This window comes from Chlorocebus sabaeus, chromosome 14 (genome assembly GCF_047675955.1).
Source record: "Chlorocebus sabaeus isolate Y175 chromosome 14, mChlSab1.0.hap1, whole genome shotgun sequence".
Taxonomy (NCBI): domain Eukaryota; kingdom Metazoa; phylum Chordata; class Mammalia; order Primates; family Cercopithecidae; genus Chlorocebus; species Chlorocebus sabaeus.
The window spans coordinates 46304795-46323775 of NC_132917.1; the positions used below are offsets into that span (position 1 = coordinate 46304795).

An 18981-nucleotide genomic window follows, 5' to 3' on the forward strand; every position below is an offset into this window, starting at 1 on the left:
CATGATTGTATATTTAGAAAACCTCATCATCTCAGCCCAAAATCTCCTTAAGCTGATAAGCAACTTCAGCAAAGTCTCAGGATACAAAATCAATGTGCAAAAATCACAAGCATTCTTATACACCAATTACAGACAGAGAGCCAAATCATGAGTGAAATCCCATTCACAATTGCTTCAAAGATAATAAAATACCTAGGAATCCAACTTACAAGGGATGAGAAGGACCTCTTCAAGGAGAACTACAAAGGACTGCTCAGTGAAATAAAAGAGGACACAAACAAATGGAAGAACATACCATGCTCATGGATAGGAAGAATCAATATTGTGAAAATGGCCATACTGCCCAAGGTAATTTATAGATTCAATGCCATCCCCATCAAGCTACCAATGAGTTTCTTCACAGAATTGGAAAAAACTGCTTTAAAGTTCATATGGAACCAAAAAAGAGCCTGCATTGCCAAGACAATACTAAGCCAAAAGAACAAAGCTGGAGGCATCATGCTACCTGACTTCAAACTATATGACAAGGCTATAGTAACCAAAACAGCATGGTACTGGTACCAAAACAGAGATATAGACCAATGGAACAGCACAGAGCCCTCAGAAATAATACCACACATCTACAACCATCTGATCTTTGACAAACCTGACAAAAACAAGAAATGGGGAAAGGATTCCCTATTTAATAAATGGTACTGGGAAAATTGGCTAGCCATAAGTAGAAAGCTGAAACTGGATCTTTTCCTTACTCCTCATACGAAAATTAATTCAAGATGGATTAAAGACTTAAATGTTAGACCTAAAACCATAAAAACCCTAGAAGAAAACCTAGGTAATACCATTCAGGACATAGGCATGGGCAAGGACTTCATGTCTAAAACACCAAAAGCAATGGCAACAAAAGCCAAAATTGACAAATGGGATCTAATTAAACTAAAGAGCTTCTGCACAGCAAAAGAAACTACCATCAGAGTGAACAGGCGACCTACAGAATGGGAGAAAATTTTTGCAATCTAGTCATCTGACAAAGGGCTAATATCCAGAACCTACAAAGAACTCAAACAAATTTACAAGAAAAAAACAACCCCATCAAAAATTGGGCAAAGGATATGAACAGACACTTCTCAAAAGAAGACATTTATACAGCCAACAGACACATGAAAAAATGCTCATCATCACTCGCCATCAGAGAAATGCAAATCAAAACCACAATGAGATACCATCTCACACCAGTTAGAATGGCAATCATTAAAAAGTCAGGAAACAACAGGTGCTGGAGAGGATGTGGAGAAATAGGAACACTTTTACACTGTTGGTGGGACTGTAAACTAGTTCAACCATTGTGCAAAACAGTGTGGCGATTCCTCGAGGATCTAGAACTAGAAATACCATTTGACCCAGCCATCCCATTACTGGTTATATACCAAAGGATTATAAATCATGCTGCTATAAGGACACATGCACACATATGTTTATTGTGGCACTATTCACAATAGCAAAGACTTGGAATCAACCCAAATGTCCATCAGTGACAGACTGGATTAAGAAAATGTGGCACATATACACCATGGAATACTATGCAGCCATAAAAAGATGAGTTCATGTCCTTTGTAGGACATGGATGTAGCTGGAAACCATCATTCTCAGCAAACTATCGCAAGAAAACCAAACACCGCATGTTCTCACTCATAGGTGGGAATTGAACAATGAGATCACTTGGACACAGGAAGGGGAACATCACACACCGGGGCCTGTTGTGGGGAAGGGGGAGGAGGGAGGGTTAGCATTAGGAGATATACCTAATGTAAATGACAAGTTAATGGGTGCAGCACACCAACATGGCACCTGTATACATATGTAACAAACCTGCATATTGTGCACATGTACTCTAGAACTTAAAGTATAGTAATAAAAAAAAAGAATGCTGTTTTCTTAGCTTGTGCTAAAGTTGTATCAAACAGCTATTCATAATTAATTTTTTTGTAAAATAGATATAGGCCTTTCATGTGACTCATATTAAATGTAAAATGCTCTTATTAGATAGCTATAGCACTGGCAACAGTTACCATTCATAAAAATAAAATTTTAAAAAGGCAAAATTAATTAATTAATTAATACTTTTTTGTTAAAAAAAGTTAAAAGGCAAAACTATAAAAAGTAACTATAACTATAAAAATTTGTTAGTGGATACATAATATAAAAAGATGTAATTTGTGATATCAATAACAATGTTGGGGGGTAAAAAAAGAGTTTTTGCTTGTGATTGAAGTTAATTCATCAGCTTAAAATAGACGGTTAAAATTATAACATGTTTCATGTTAGCCCACAGCTACCACAAAGAAAATACTTATGGAAGTTACACAAAATAAAATGTGAAAAGAATTGAAGCATGTTACCACCGGGGGTTGGGGGCAGGTGTGGGAGAGTCAAACACAAGGAAGATAGCAAGAGAGGAAAAGAGAGTCAAAAAGCCATGAGACAAAAAAACAGTTAACAAATGGCAACAGTCAGTCTTTCTCTATCAGTAATTACTTTAAATATAAATGGATTAAATGTCCCAATCAAAAGATATAGAGTGGCTGAATGGATTAACAAAATAAACAAGAGCTTACTATTTGCTGTCTACACGAGACTAATTTTAGAAATTAAGGACACACAGACCGGGCGTGGTGGCTCATGCCTGTAATCCCAGCACTTTGGGAGGCCAAGGTGGGCAGATCATGAGGTCAGGAGATTGAGACCATCCTGACTAACACTAAAAATACAGAAAAATTAGCCAGGCATGGTGGTGGGTACCTGTAGTCCCAGCTATTCAGGAGGCTGAGGCAGGAGAATGGTGTGAACCGGGGAGGCAGAGCTTGCAGTGAGCCAAGATCGTGCCACTGCACTCCAGCCTGGGCGACAGAGTGAGACTCCATCTCAAGAAAAAAAAAGAAATTAAGGACACATACAGGCTGAAGGTGAAAGATGGAAAAATATATTCCATGCAAAAGTAACAAGAGAGGGCAGGGGTGGCCATACTTAGGTCAGACAAAATAGACTTTAAGTCAAGAACTGTCAAAAGAGACAAAGACATTATATAATGATAAAAGGGTCAATTTACCTGGAAGATAGAACATTTATATATGTATCCAACATCAGAGCACCCAAATATATGAAGCAAGCATTGCCAGAACCAAAGGAAGAAATAGACAGCAATACAATAATAGTAGGATATTTCAATACCCTACTGTCAAAATGGAGAGAATATCCAGACAGAAAATCAGTAAAGAAACAGAGAACTTGAACAACACCATAGACCAAATGGACCTTAAAGACATATATACAGAGCATTCCACCCAACAGAAGCACAATACACATTCTTCTCAAGTGCACATGGAACAGTCTTTAGGACGGATCATGTTAGGTTATAAAACAAATCTCAATAAATTTAAGAAGATTGAAATCACACCAGGTATCTTTTCCAACTGTATGGAATGAAACTGGAAATCAATAGCCAAAGGAAAATTAGAAAACTCCCACATATGTGGAAATCAAACAACACATTTTTGAACAACCAAGGGTTAAAGAATAAGTCAGACCACGTGCAGTGGCTCATGCCTATAATCCCAACACTTTGGGAGGCTGAGGCAGGAATCGCTTGAACCTGGGAGTGCGAGGCTGTAATAAGCTAATGAAGTGCCACTGCACTCCAGTCTGGGCAACAGAATGAGACCCTGTCTCTAAAAAAATTTTTTTTAAAAGAATAAGTCAAAAAGAAAACTAGAACATATCTTGAGAACAAATGAAAATGAAAATACAACATACCAAAGCTTGTGAGATGCAGCAAAAGCAATTCTAAGAGGAATGTTTATAGTAGTAACATCTATATTAAAAAAAAAAAAAAACTCTCAAATAAGTTACCTAACTTCACACCTCAAGGAACTAGAATACTTGTTTACTGAAAACTATAAAACATTGCTTAAAGAAGTTAAAAACACAAATAAATGGAAAGACATCCCATGTTCATATGTTGGAAGAATTAATATTGTTAAAATGTCCATACTAATCAAAATGATCTACAGATTCTGTGCAATCCCTATCAAAATCCTGATGGTATTTGTTGCAGAAATAGGGTGGGAGAATTCTAAAATTCATACGGAATCACAAAGGACCCCAAATAGCCAAAAACAATCTTGAGAAAGAACAACAAAGCTAGAGGTCTCACACTTCCTGACTTCAAAATATACTACAAAGTTAAAGTAATTAAAACAGTATGGTACTGGCATAAAGCTAGATATATAGACCAATGGAAAAGAATGAAGAGCCCAGAAATAAACCCCACATTTACAATCAAATGATCATCAATAAGGGTGCCAAGACTACATAATGGGGGAAGGATAGTCTCTTCAATAAATGATGTTGGGAAAACTAGATGTCCATATGCAAAAGAATGAAATGGGACCCTTATTTTAAGCATACACAAAAATCAACTAAAAACTGATTGAAGACTTAAACATAAGGCCTGAAACAGTAAAATTCCTAGAAAGAAACATGCGGGAAAAGCTTCATAACATTGGTCTTGATGATGATTTCTTACATATGACACAGCACAGACAACAAAAGCAAAAATAGACAAATGAGATTGTGTAACATTTAAAAGTGTCTGTGCAGCAAATCAAACAATCCACAGAGTGAAAAGGTAACCAATGGAATGGGAAAAATATTTGCAAACCGTACATCTCATAAGAAGTTAATATCCAGAATACATAAGGAACTCTTACAACTCAAAGCAAAAGCAACAACAACAAACTTGATTTTAAAATGGGCAAAACACCTGAGTAGACATTTCTCCAAAGAAGACATACAAAGGCCAACAGGCATAGGAAAACACATGCTCAACATCAATCATCAAGGAAATGCCAAGCAAAAGCACAATGAGATATAACTTTACTCCTGATAGGATGGTCATTATTTTTTGAAAAAGAAGAAAAAGAAAATAACAAGTGTTGGCAAGGATGTGCAGAAACTGGAACTCCTGTGCACTGGGTTGGTGGGAATGTAAAATGATGCAGCTGCTATGGAACACAGTATAGTGGTTATTCAACAAGTTAAAAATAGAATTACCATATAATCCAGCAATCCCACTTCTGGGTATTTATTCAAAAGAACTGAAAATAGAATCTTGAAGAAATGTTTGCACACCAATGTTCAGGGAAGCATTATACAAAATAACCAAGAGTGGAAACAATCTACATGCTTATTGATGGATGGATAAAGAAAATGTGGTATACACATAAAGTGGAATATTATAAAGCCTTAAAAAGGAAGAAAATCCTGTCACATGTCACAACATAGATGGACTTTGAGGACATAATTCTAAGTAAAATAAACCCATCATAGAAGATTAAATGCTGCATGATTCCACTTATGGGATATTTAAAGTAGTCAAACTCATGGAAACAGGAAATATTAATTGAATGACAGTTTCCAGGGGTGGGGGTAGGGGAAATGGGGTTCTGTTCAATGGATGTAGTTTTTGTGATGCAAGATGAAAAAGTTCTAGAAACCTGCTGTATGGTAATGTGCATACAGTTAACAGTACTGTACCATACTCTTAAACATTTGTTATACAAACACACACACACACACACACACACACACACACGTTATCCCAGAAAGCTGTACCACTTACCGAGCTTGGTGGAAAAACCACCCAGTGTTTGTGACAAAGACCGAGCCCTTGGGTTCAACCTTACAAAACGTTATTGGAAGTCAGAAAGAAAATTTATTGAGCCCATCCACTCCATTCATTACTTTAGGATTCACTTTTTAAAAACAAAAACCCTGCATTTTTGTAACTGTAGCAAAAGTATTTTCTGTGCCTAAATAAGACAAGTCAATTGTGTGTGTGTGTGTGTGTGTGTGTGTGTGTGTGTGTTTTAAGGCTCCCTGGGTAACCCTGATGCTGACCAGCTTTAGGAACCACTGTCAATGAAAGCAGAGAGAGTACAAGGCCCAGGAAGCCCCAAGTTACGTGTATATAGGAAGAAATACACTAGGTGAAGCCTTACAAGTCTCCTGCCAGGGGCCTGCCTTTGCTCTGGCGCTGGGAGTCTGCACACAGAATGTGGAACTTGGAATGCACACTGGAACCTGGCACTGTTGATTCCTTCTTCACACAGATGACCCTTGCAGTCTGACCAGGCAGCTTGAATCCAAACAGCCAGGCTGTCACTGGGGAAGGCTGGCCAAGTTTGCTAAGAGGAGGCTAAAAGGGATTTCCTTGGCACCCGGGGCTATGACTGGGGTTATCCTTGCACACTCAGAATCTCAGTTAAGTTGGCACATGGTAGCCTTTAGCTCTGGGGTGGGCTCACCTTAACAGGTACGCATGGGGACCCAGGCAGCCAGTTTGCTAATTTACTCATGAAAAATACAGCTGTCATGTTGGTGGATCATGGCCTCCTTTCCTTCTATGTGAGTTGCACGTGAAGCCAAATCTGAGGGTTGTTGAATAAGAAACCAGCGCAAGCAAAATTCACCAGATGGTCTTTAAGAGAGCCACACCCACAACAGGGGATGCTGTGTTCCAGCTCATGAGGGAGGACATCCTCTTCATGCCCAGATAGGGCCTAATGGGCATCGCCAACTTCCACAGCGTCAGCGTGGCCTCTGCAGTCAGACTGCCAGAATTCAGATCCTGATTCTGCACTTGCCATTTGTATGACTTTGGCAAAGCAGTATACCCCTCAAGGCCTCAGTTTCCTCATCTGTATAATAAAAATAATAGCAGCCACATCATTGGATTATTGTAAGGATTAAATGAAAGAAGCGAGATGTTTAGCACAATGCTAGGCATGGTTAATCTTCATGTCTGGTAGTTATTATTATCATCATGACCACTACTACTACTATTATTGTCCTCGTCTCCTCTGATTTAGGCCTCACTCTTCATCACAGTTGTTCTGTGTGTACAGGAGACTTATGAATGATTAGGTTTCCACCCACTAAAGTGGAAACATATTCTAGTCTTGCCTCTTTGTAACAAACTTAGCAGCCCTGCCTGGAGTTACTGACCCTCCTCTCCACAACACTTCATGGTACCTTTGCCCACAGTCTCAGGTGGCCAGCCATATCCTTTGTGATGGTGGGGGAAGTTCCTGAATTCCAGGGGATGAGGTGGAAGTCATCTCACAGTCTGTCACACATCTTTGCGCCTGAATCTGCAGTCCTGAGTTCTTGTGTCCCCTCCCTGCACCCCCACTTCTAAACAGCTCATTAGTGCTGGGACTTGAAGGCAGCTGCAGGGTGGGGCAGAGTTAAAAAGCAGGGATTGAGCAAGTGCCTCTGCAGGAACACGTGTGCCCATGTAATGTGTCTGGCAGATGTAACTTCCGGTCTGTCTGGGATAGAGATGATGAGCCCACATGGGCCTGTGACTTAAGCAAAACAACAAAACAAACCAAGAAATGTGAAACACACATGTCTGTTCTTGCACGAGGGCTCAGACACTTCTACACCGCTGAAGCAGGCGGATACTGTAAGTGGCACCCACTCTGCCTGTGCTGGGGACAGCAGAAAGGGCCCTGCAAGCCACACTTGGCTCTCGTGAACCCTCCACTACTGGGGCCTCCCCCTAAACACAGCCTCAGTCCCACTTAACAGCTTTGGCTTATGCTGCTGTCTTGGCTATGTTTCCCTCCACTTAATAAATCCTATCCATATATGCAGGCCCGGTTTAAGCCCCACCACTCCTTGATCTCTGGACTCCTCCAAGTGACAGCATGGTCTGTTCTCCAGATACAATTCAGAGCTGGATTCAGTGTTTGTTTTGCCAGTTATTTTTGCTTCCTTTAGGAAACTTCTTTGAAAATGAGAATCTCCTTCCCTAGCAGGGACTGAGTGCAGATACATGCTCCTTTAACATGGATTGATTGGATTAAAGGCTTGGGGATGGGAGGATTTTTTTTTTTTTTTCCTGCCTTTTTAAAAATTGCGAAATACAAAATGCAGTCAGACAAGTACATAAAACAGCAATGTCTGGCTTAATGAGTATTACGAGGCAAATATCCTTTAACCGCCATCCAGATCAAGAGAACATTGCCAGCATCCCAGAAGCCTCTCCATATGACCTTTGGGAAGCAGACATTTCCAAACTGGTGATTGCATATTCGTGGGCGTGGGAAAGGTCTTTATTTCATTTTTAGAAATGGGTCTCACCATTATGCTGAGGCTGATATCAAATTCTTGGGCTCAAGCAATCCTCCCACCTCGGCCTCCCAAAGTGCTAAGATTATGGCCATGGGCTACCTTGCCTGGCCTCGGAAGGATCTTTAGAGGAAGTGTGAGCTGGGAACTCTCTTCTCAGGCCCATGCCTGCATAAGCTTGTGAGCATCTTGGGGAAGTGCCAAATCCACAGTACCATGAGATGGAGGCGGCAACTGCAGGGAGTGTCAACCTGGAGCCCTGCTCAGACCCTGAAGCAACTGCTCTTCATTCCAGCTGGGATTTGTAAGCAAATCTGAGGTCAGATGTGACTGGGTTGTGCTTCCTACCCCTAGGCAAAAGGGAAGCAGGACCAAACGTGGGCCTCCAGACACTTAGAGATTGCAGACTGAGGAAGGAGGAGAAGGGGCTTTCCAGAGCTTGGAGCACAGGGCAACTTACAGGGCCCAGGAAGTGGGTGAGAAAATGTAGAGGAGTAATGACTCCTTTGGGGAGATTTTAAATATTAAGTATGTGGGAAGTGGGGCATCCCCTCTTCTGTCTTTCTTTCTTTTATTATTTATTTATTTATTTATTTATTTATTTATTTATTTACTTACTTACTTATTTTTGAGAGAGTCTCACTCTGTCGCCCAGACTGGAGTGCAGTGGTGCGATCCTGGCTCACTGCAACCTCCGCCTCCTGGGTTCAAGCAATTCTCTTGCCTCAGCCTCCCAAGTATCTGGGACTCCAGGCGCGTACCACCACGCCTGGCTAATTTTTTGTAGTTTTAGTAGAGGCGGAGTTTCACTGTGCTAGCCAGGATGATTCGATCTCCTGACCTCGTGATCCACCCGCCTCGGCCTCCCCAAGTGCTGGGATTACAGGTGTGAGCCACTGTGCCCAGCCCTGTCTTTCAAAAAGTATTTTTTGGCCGAGTGAGGTGACTCATGCCTGTAATTCCAACACTTTGGGAGGCAGAGGTAGAGGACTGCTTGAGCTCAGGAGTTCAAAACCAGCCTGGGCATCATAGTGGGCCCCCATCTCTACAATTTTTTTTTTGTTTTTTTTTTTTTTAATTAGCCAGGAATGATGATGTGTGCCTAGCTACTTAGGAGGCTGTCCTAGCTACTTGGGAGGCTGAAGTGGGAGGATTGCTTGAGAGGTCGAGGCTGCAGTGAGCTGGGATTGTGCCTACTGCACTCCAACCTGGGCAACAGAGTGAGATCCTGTCTCAAAAAAAAAAAAAGTACTTACTGAATACCTACTATGTGTCAAGCACTGGGCAGACACCAGAGAGAGAGCAGAGAACACGACAGACACCAGCTCTGCCTCCCAAGCCCATGAGGAATGGGGGACGGGAACCGTGGGCAGGTAATCACACTAAAGTAGGGTGTTTAGGAACTGACATTTCCAAGAAAGCCGAGAATGAAGGAATCCCATTCCTAAGCCTTCCTTCCAAGCTCATCATGGGCTCTTTTTTTTTTTTTTTTTTTTTTTTTTTCTTTACTTCTGCTAAAAACAAAAACAAAAACAGGGCCAGGCACAGAGGCTCATGCCTATAATCCTAGCACTTTGGGAGGCCGAGGCAGGTGGATCAGGAGTGACCTCAGATTTGAGGTCAGGAGTTCAAGACCAGCCTGACCATCATGGCAAAACCCCATCTCTACTAAAAATACAAAAATTAGCTGAGCATGGTGGTGGGCAGCTGTAGTCCCAGCTACTTAGGAGGCTGAGGTAGGAGAATGTCTTGAACTCGGGAAGCGGAGGTTGCAGTGCACCAAGATTGCACCATTGCACTCCAGCCTGGGTGACAGACCGAGACTCTAACTCAAATAAATAAATAAATAAATAAATAAATAAATAAATAAATAAATAACAGGATAATGGCAGAACGTGCAGGTTTGTTACATAGGATATGTGTGCCATGGTGGTCTGCTGCACTTATTGACCCATCCTCTAAGTTTCCTCCCCTCACCCCCAACCCCCAAAAGGCCCTGGTGTGTGATGTTCCCCTTCCTGTGTCCATGTGTTCTCAATGTTCAACTCCCACTTATGAGTGAGAACATGCAGTGTTTGGTTTTCTATTTCTGCATTACTATGCTGAAGATGATGGCTTCCAGCTTCATCCATGTCCCTGCAAAGGACATGATCTCATTCCTTTTTATGGCTGCAGAGTATTCCATGGTGTGTATGTACTACATTTTCTTTATCCAATCTATCATTGATGGGCATTTGGATTGGTTCCAAGTCTTTGCTTTATAAATAGTGCTGCAATAAACATGCTTGTGCATGTGTCTTTATAGTAGAATGATTTATAATATTTTGGGTATATACCTAGTAATTGGATTGCTGGGTCAAATGCTATTTCTGATTCTAGATCCTTGAGGAATTGCCACACTGTCTTCTTACAATGGTTGAACTAATTGACATTCCCACCAACAGCGTAAAAGTGTTCCTATTTCTCTATGGCCTCACCAGCATCTATTGTTTCCTGACTTTTTAATAATTGCCATTCTGACTGGCATGAGATGGTATCTCATTGTGGTTTTGATTTGCACTTCTTTGAAGATCAGTGATATTGAGCTTTATTTATATGTTCGTTGGCCACGTAAATGTCTTCTTTTGAGAAATGTCTGTTCATATCTTTTCCCCACTTTTTGATGGTTTTTTTTTATTATTGTAAATATGTTTAAGTTCCTCGTAAATTCTGGATATTAGGCATTTGTCAGATGAGTAGATTGCAAAAATTTTCTCCCATTCTGTAGGTTGCCTGTTCACTCTGATGATAGTTTCTTTGCTGTGCAGAAGCTCTTTAGTTTAGATCCCATTCGTGAATTTTGGCTTTTGTTGTAATTGCTTTTGGCATTTTTCTCATGAAGTCTTTGCCCATTCCTATGTCCTAAATTGTATTGCCTAGGTTTCTTCTAGGGTTTTTATGGTTTGGGGTTTTACATTTAAGTCTTTAATCCATCTCAAGTTAATTTTTACATAAGGTGTAAGGAAAGGGTTCAGTTTCAGTTTTCTGCATATGGCTAGTCAGTTTTCCCAGTATCACTTACTGAATAGGAGATCCTTTCCCCATTGCTTGTTTTTGTCAGGTTTTTCAAAGATCAGATAGTTGTAGATGTGTGATGTTATTTCTGAGGTCTCTGCTCCATTGCCCTATATGTCTGTTTTGGTACCAGTACCATGCTGTTTTGGTTACTGTAGCCTTGTAGTATAGTTTGAAGTCAGGTAGCGTGATGCCTCCAGCTTGGTTCTTTTTGTTTAGGATTGTCTTGGCTATATGGGGTCTTCTTTGATTCCATATGAAATTTAAAGTAGGGTTTTTTTTTTAATTCTGTGAAGAATGTCAATGGTAGTTTAATGGGAATGCATTGAATCTATAAATTACTTTGGGCAGTATGGCTATTTTCATGATATTGGTTCTTCCTATCCATGAGGATGGAATGTTTTTCCATTTGTTTGTGTCCTCTCTTATTTCCTTGAGCAGTGGTTTGTAGTTCTCCTTGAAGAGGTCCTTCACATCCCTTGTTAGCTGTGTTCCTAGGTATTTTATTCTCTTTGTAGCAATTGTTCATTCATGATTTGGCTCTCTGCTTGCCTATTGTTGGTGTAAAGGAATCCTTGTGATTTTTGCACATTGATTTTGTGTCCTGAGACTCTGCTGAAGTTGCTTATCAGTTCAAGAAGATTTTGGGCTGAGATGATGGAGTTTTGTAAATATAAAATCATGTCATCTGCAAACAGAGGCAACTTGACTTCCTCTCTTCCTATGTGAATACCCTTTATAATGTATAGTTGACCTGAAGATGTTTAAACAAGGTAGGGGATGGTTTGAGACCTTCCATGGGTAACAACAGAACACCAATAGGGAGGGAAGGAGATGAAGATAAATGAAAGAACATAAGCCAATTTAGGAAAACTCAGACAAGAAAATGAGGTTTCAGGGCACATCAACGTAGTGCCTTAACTTGGAGGCAAGTCACCTGGAAAATGTAGAAAGTTGTATTATTTATTAAGGAGAATTTATCCAAATAAATAAAAATCTATCACATCTTTATGGAGACCCAACTTCAAGCAATGCCTTGTGGTTTCAGAGAGGGCCCTGGTTTAAAACAGCATAAAAATATCTGGCACTCAAAATGGGATGGGATAAGGGGCAGGAAAGGACACAGCCAGAGTGACTGCAGACTACAGCTGAGGGAGCAGCCCTGTGGGCAAGGCGCCAGTCAGGGAGGGAGTAGTAATGATGGGTACTGAGAGATGGACTGTCATCATAAGCAGAAAGAAAGTAAGACATTCTGGATGGGGAGAACACTGCGGGCAAAGGCCTGCTGGTGGAAAGGGGTCTGAGGTCTGGGTGTGGAGAGCAGATGGGTTTGGCAGTAGCCAAGAGACTTGCAGAGGACAATGTCTAGAAAGACACTGGGGTGCGGCTGGGGAAGGGTGGAAATGTCCACCTGAGAGTTGGGGCATTATGCAAAAGAGCCCATCAAAGGCTTCTTAGCATGGCTGTACCTTCACCAAACCTGGGCTCAGGAAGATCAGCCTGGGGGTGGTGGGGGCAGGAGTCTTGGACTCTATGCCAAAAGCCAGAGGGAGCCTGTACACAGTGAGGGCCAGGACACAAGACAAGGCATCGCGAGTAGAAGGAAGAGATATGGCCCATGGGCTGTTGGGTGTCAGGTCTGAGGATTCGGCCTCTGGCCACACAGAACAGAGCAGCTCAGCTTGAGGTGAGGGTGTGAGAAAGCAGGGACAGGCACTCTGCTCCCTCGCGAGCAAGCTTGGGAGAGAAGGCAAGCGCGAGAGAGTTCATTTGCTCTGGAAGTAACAGGAGACACCTGGAGAGGAAATCAGAAGGGCCTGAAAAGCTTCATCTCTGCTTCAGTTGCTGACAAGTAAGGGGCCACATAGAGTTTTGTTCCAAGAACTCCACTCACACTGGCAAAGCAGGCTTTGGTCAGGACTGGAGAAAGCTAATGCCTACAGGCAGGGGAAGAAACCTTTCTCCCAAAATAATTTACGTGAAGAATTCACAGCCGAATTTCTCCTTCTAAAACATCTGCAGGCAGGTTACTTCAAAGCAGACAGGTTCTCCCCAAGAGTCATTTGCTTCAAAGCTGCATATCTAGAAGTTTCCAGTGGCAGTTTCTCCAAAAAGAAAAGCCCTTCATTTCCAACCCCGTCTAAAGGGGCAAGTACTTCCCTGGTCTGCTGCCTTAGAAAATGTGGACTAGGATGTCATAAGATCTGATTTTTTAGAGAAGTTGGAAATCCTATTTTAAAAGTGAAACCTATCTTTTTTGTTCTATTGTGGTAAAATGTACATAACAAATTTTGCCATTTAACCATTTTTAAGTGTACATTATTTATTATTATTATTATTTTGAGACAGAGTTTCACTCTTGTTGCCCAGGCTGGAGTGCGGTGGTGCGATCTCGGCTCACTACAACCTCCGCCTCCTGGGTTCAAGTAATTCTTGTGCCTCAACCTTCCGAGTAGCTGGGACTACAGGCGTGCATCACCACGCCTGCCTAATTATGTATTTTTAGTAGAGACGGGTTTTCACCATGTTGGCCAGACTGGTCTCGAACTCCTGACCACCAGTGATCCACCTGGCTCAGCCTCCCAAAGTGCTGAGATTACAGGTGCGAGCCACCACACTCTGCCTTTTTAAGTGTACATTTATGTAGCATTAAGAATATTCACATGGTTTTGCAACTATCACCACCATCCATCTCCAGAACCTTTTCATCTTCCCAAATTTAAACTGTGTATCCATTAAACACTAACCCCACATACTCTTCCCCAAGTAACTGTTGGCAACCACCATTCTACTTCCTGTCTCTATGAATTTGACTACTCCAGGTACCTCCTATAAATAGAATCATAATATTTGTCCTTCCTTGGCTGACTTGTTTCACATAGTATGATGTCTTCAGGATTCCCCATATTGTAGCACCAGTCAGAATTTCCTTCCTTTTTGTGGCTGAATATTTTCACTGTGTGTATATACCACATTTTGTCTACTCATCCATTCACAGAGACTTGGGTTGCTCTCCCTTCTCGGCCATTGTGAATAATGCTGCTATGAACATGGGTATATAAATATCTGTTCAAAGACCTGCTTTCTCTTCTTTGGGGTATATGCCTAGAAGTGGAATTGCTGGATCACATAGTAGTTCTAAGCTCAGTGTTTTGAGGAATGTCCACACCCTTTTCCCCAGCAGCGGCACTATTTTACAGTTCACAGCAATGCACATGGGTTCCAATGTTTCCACAACTTTGCCAATACTTGCTATTTTCTGGTTTTGTTTTTGTTTTTTTATTTCTTTTGTGTCTTGGCTCTGTTGCCCAGGTTGGAGTGTAGTGGCATGATCACAGCTCACTGCAGCCTCAAACTCCTGGCTCAAGCAATCTTCCCACTTCAGCCTCCTGAGTAGCTGGGACTACAGGTGCACACCACCATGTCCAACTAATTTTTTTTTTTTTGAGACGGAGTCTCGCTTTGTCGCCCAGGCTGGAGTGCAGTGGCGCGATCTCGGCTCACTGCAAGCTCCGCCTCCCAGATTCACACCATTCTCCTGCCTCAGCCTCCCGAGTAGCTGGGACTACAGGCGCCTGCCACCATGCCCAGCTAATTTTTTGTATTTTTAGTAGAGACATGGTTTCACCGTGTTAGCCAGGATGGTCGTGATCTCCTGACCTTGTGATCCACCCGCCTTGGCCTCCCAAAGTGCTGGGATTACAAGCGTGAGCCACTGTGCCCAGCCAGTCCAACTAATTTTTAAATTATTTTGTAGAGGAAGGAGTCTCACTTTGTTGCCCAGGCTGGTCTTGAACTCTTGGCCTCAAGTGATCCTCCCCCTTAGCCTCCCGAAGTGCTGGGATTATAGGTGTGAGCCACCATGTCTGGTCCTGGGTTTGTTGTTGTTGTTGTTGTTGTTGTTTTAAATAACAGCCATCCTAATGGATATGAAATTACCCATTGTGGTATCATTGTGGTTTTGATTTGCATTTCCCTAATGACAAGTGATATTAAGCATCTTTTCATGTGCTTTTGGCCATTTGCTTATTTTCTTTGGAAACTGTCTACTCAAGTTCTTTGCCCATTTTTAAAATCAGGTTGTTTGTTTTTTTGTTGTTGTTAAGTTATAGAGGTTCCATCCCTCTGTGGTCCTGAGCACTCACCTCCAGCCACAAGCCAGTGCACTCAGCCAGCATAGACCTGCATTGGAGTGTCTCCAGGTGTGGACTGTGACCCTCTGGTGGACTGTGAAATCATTTAGTAGGTCATCACTGAATTAAAAAAAATGAAACCAAATGGAATAAAAAATCCAGAATTCATTACAGGTGGTAAGGTTAAGTATTGTTATATCAAACCTTTTGTTATATATGTAGATACATGTGCACACACACAAACATAATATATGTATGTGAATGTATTCCAGTTCACAATGAAAAATGTATTTGTTACTGCAATTTGCAGGACAAGATTTTTGAGAAACACTGCACTACAAGTTAAATAAATTCACCCTTCTTAGAAAGCAGTGAAGCAATTATCTGTTGTTACTTAAGACGATCTTGGAAGGTCTCATGTACCCATTCAATCCACTTGTCAAAGTATTTATCCCCTGAAATAGCCCTCTTTGAAGGTGGGAACGGGCTGGTGGCAGTGATCTGACAGTCTGGCTGCATGGCATATAAGTAGTCTATATGGCTAATAGTGGGCATGCCCCACGTGCTGTGTAGACACGGGGCATCATAGGATGGTGACTCCTCCGGGGCAAGACTCCCTTCTCCCACTTCATGAGGGTGGAAACCAGGCTGACCCTGGAACAGGAGGTCTCCCTCTGCCTTGGAGGCTCCATGGGCAGCATCTTGGTGTCAGAAGATGCATCCAGGACTGGGCATCAGAGGTTCAGACCCCAGTCCTGATGCCACTCACAGGCTGGGCAATCTGGATAAAGGCTGACAATCTGCTTGAATTCACCCAGAGACACAAAACTACTTCTGTAAAACCAGGATGTTGATGAGGAGTCCTGTTGCCCTCACGGTGGAGCTGAGAAGGCCAAATAGTGGAAGAAGCAAACAAGCTTTGTAAAGTGAGGGAGAAATATCAGATGCTGTCATTTACAAATCACCACTTCCCTGCCCATGGGCTCCCAGAGCTCCTCATTCTGCCCTTCCTTGAACCATACTTCTAGAGCTGCCTATGGAGAAGTTGACCCAGGCTGGAGGTCAGAGCCCTAGGAAGCCTCCAGAGGGGCCGAGGGTAGGTATGAAGTCAGCAAGGAACCCTGGGAAATAGCCCTTCAAAGGCAGCTGGCTGCCCAGGCCTCTAACCTGGAAGCTGTGGGTAGGGACAGCCCCAAGAGGGAGGGCAGGAACATCAGAAGCAGTTTCTACTAGTCCTCAGCCTCGAGTTACACATTCAGATGCCCAACACTGCTTTGATACTGACTTGATTCTCACCATGACAAGTCCTGGCTAGCCTCACGATTGCTGTTAGACACAGCTCAACCTAATGCAGGGAAGGTACTGGTTTGCAAGGAAGAGACTGTACCCATTCAGTGCTGTCCCTCACGATGCCTGGGGCTTCCTCAGTGATCTTCTTGGGAAGAGGACTATTTCTGACCCACTCTGCACTCATCTCAACACTGCCCACAGAGTCTAGTACATAGCAGTAGCTTAATAATAATGATTTGACTGGGTGTGGTGGCTCATGCCTATGATCCCAGTGCTTTGGAAGGCCAAGGCAAGAGGACTGCTTGAGGCCAGGAGTTTGAGACCAGCCTGGGAAACATAGTAAGACCCTATCTCTACAAAAAATTTTTAAAATGAGCTAGGGGGTGGTGTGCACCTATGGTCTCAGCTACTCAGGAGGCTGAGGCGGGAGGGTCACTAGAGCCCAGGTGTTTGAGGCTGCAGTGAGCCGTGATTGTGCCACTGCACTCCAGCCTGGGCAACAGAGTGACACCTGTCTTTAATAATGATGATGATAATAATAATAATTTATTGAACCCACGGATGAATGGGTGGGTGGTGAGGAATCAGTCTCCCCAATAGACTCTCAACAATCTTAGGAATTTGCAACCTTCTTTGAGTTGAAGGAGAGAGGGGTACAAAGATGATGAACATGAGGGTGATGCAGTGGCCTGATCAGGGCTCTCAGGGAGCTCAGGGCAGGAAATGTTTTTAAACCAGAAAGAAATTATTTCAATATATTTATAACCTGTCCTGTTATATTGTTGCAAAGGGGGTTGGAAGATATCCCTGACTGTATGGCATCTGCTGGAAATTCCCACCTTTAACTGAAGGTCTCAGGATCACTCAGTTCAGGCCACAGCTGCACCTCTCCAGAATGCAGCTCGGTCTCCTACCACCTACATACAGAGCCCTCTCCTCTTCCAGCCCCAGGATTCCCTGGTCCCTACAGCATGTGAGAGATCAGGGTGGCTCCAGGAGAGAAGCACTGGGCTGAACAGAAGCCAAGAAGAGGTTCAGGCCTGTGCACAGTAAAGGGATGGTGCTGGTGGGTGGGGTGGTTATGCCCCCAACTCTGCCACTATCTCAGGGTGGGTCAGGCAATCCAACTTTCAGGAACCAAGAACCATCACCCTCCTCCTTTCTCTAATACTCATTTCAGAGGTCAAACAGTTTGTCATTTACGTCTTCAAACACAAAGATTCTCATTATTACCTGCTTTCCCTGGCCACCTTCCCTGCACTCTCCCCAAGTGTTATTATATATGATATAATTATCAGTATGGTTGGATTTAAGTCTTTTATCTTGCTGTTTATTTTCCATTTTAAACAGCTATTCTTTCTTCCTTTTTTCCTCTTTTCCTGATGTATCAGTTTGTTCTCACATTGCTAATAAAGACATACCCAGGACTGGGTAATATATAAAGGAAAAACTCACAGTTCAGCATGCCTGGGGAGGCCTTACAATCATGGCAGAAAGCAAAGGGGAAGCAAGACACGTCTTACATGGCAGCAGGCAAGAGAAAGCTTGTACAGGGAACTCCCCATTGTAAAACCATCAGATTTCATGAGAATTATTCACTAGCACAAGAACAGCACAGGAAAGACCCGAGCCCATGATTCAATTACTTCCTACCGGGCCCCTCCCATGGCACGTGGGAACTATGGGAGCTACAATTCAAGATGAGATTTGGGTGAGGACACAGCCAAACCATATTCCTTTTTTTTTCTCTTGGTTGGTGGATACATATTTTTTAATTGAGGTGAATTTAAAGTGAATATTTCAGTAGCATTTATTACATTCATAAAGTTGTACAACTATTGCCTCTATCTAGTTTCAAAACACTTTTATCACTCCAGAAAGAAACCTCATACACATTAAGCAGTTGCTCCTCATTTTCCCTTCAAACCCTACCATCCCCAGCCCATAGCAACCACCAACCTACATTCTGTCTATGAATTTACCTGTTCTGGATATTTCACGTAAATGGAAACATACAACATATAGCGTTTTGTGTCTGGCTACTTTCACTTAGCATAATGTTTTTGAGGTTCATCCACATTGTAGCAGGTATCAGCACTTCATTACTTTTTATGGCTTAATAATATTCCACTGTATCAATACACCACAATTTATCCATTCACCAATTGATAAACATTTGAGCTGTCTTCACCTTTTGGCTACTGGGAATAGTGCCACTGTGAACATGGTATGCACATGTATTTATTTGAGGACCTGTTTTCAATTCTTTTGGATATATACCTAGCTCTAGAATTGCTGGGTCTTATTGTAATTC

The 18981-nt window shown here is 42.3% G+C and overlaps 1 protein-coding gene across 3 annotated transcripts in view; it reads right to left on the reverse strand.

Annotated features, from left to right (window-relative positions):
• The window catches only part of ATP6V1E2 (ATPase H+ transporting V1 subunit E2), a 43795-nt gene that overhangs the window by 14094 nt on the left and 10720 nt on the right, over positions 1-18981 (reverse strand). For 2 of the 3 annotated variants that reach the window (XM_073022950.1, XM_073022949.1), the window contains one exon: positions 15390-15497. The exons of the other annotated variant lie outside the window; for it this stretch is intronic. The gene's annotated coding sequence lies outside the window, so the exon portion shown is untranslated. The remainder of the gene's footprint in view (positions 1-15389; positions 15498-18981) is intronic. 3 annotated transcript variants of the gene reach the window in all.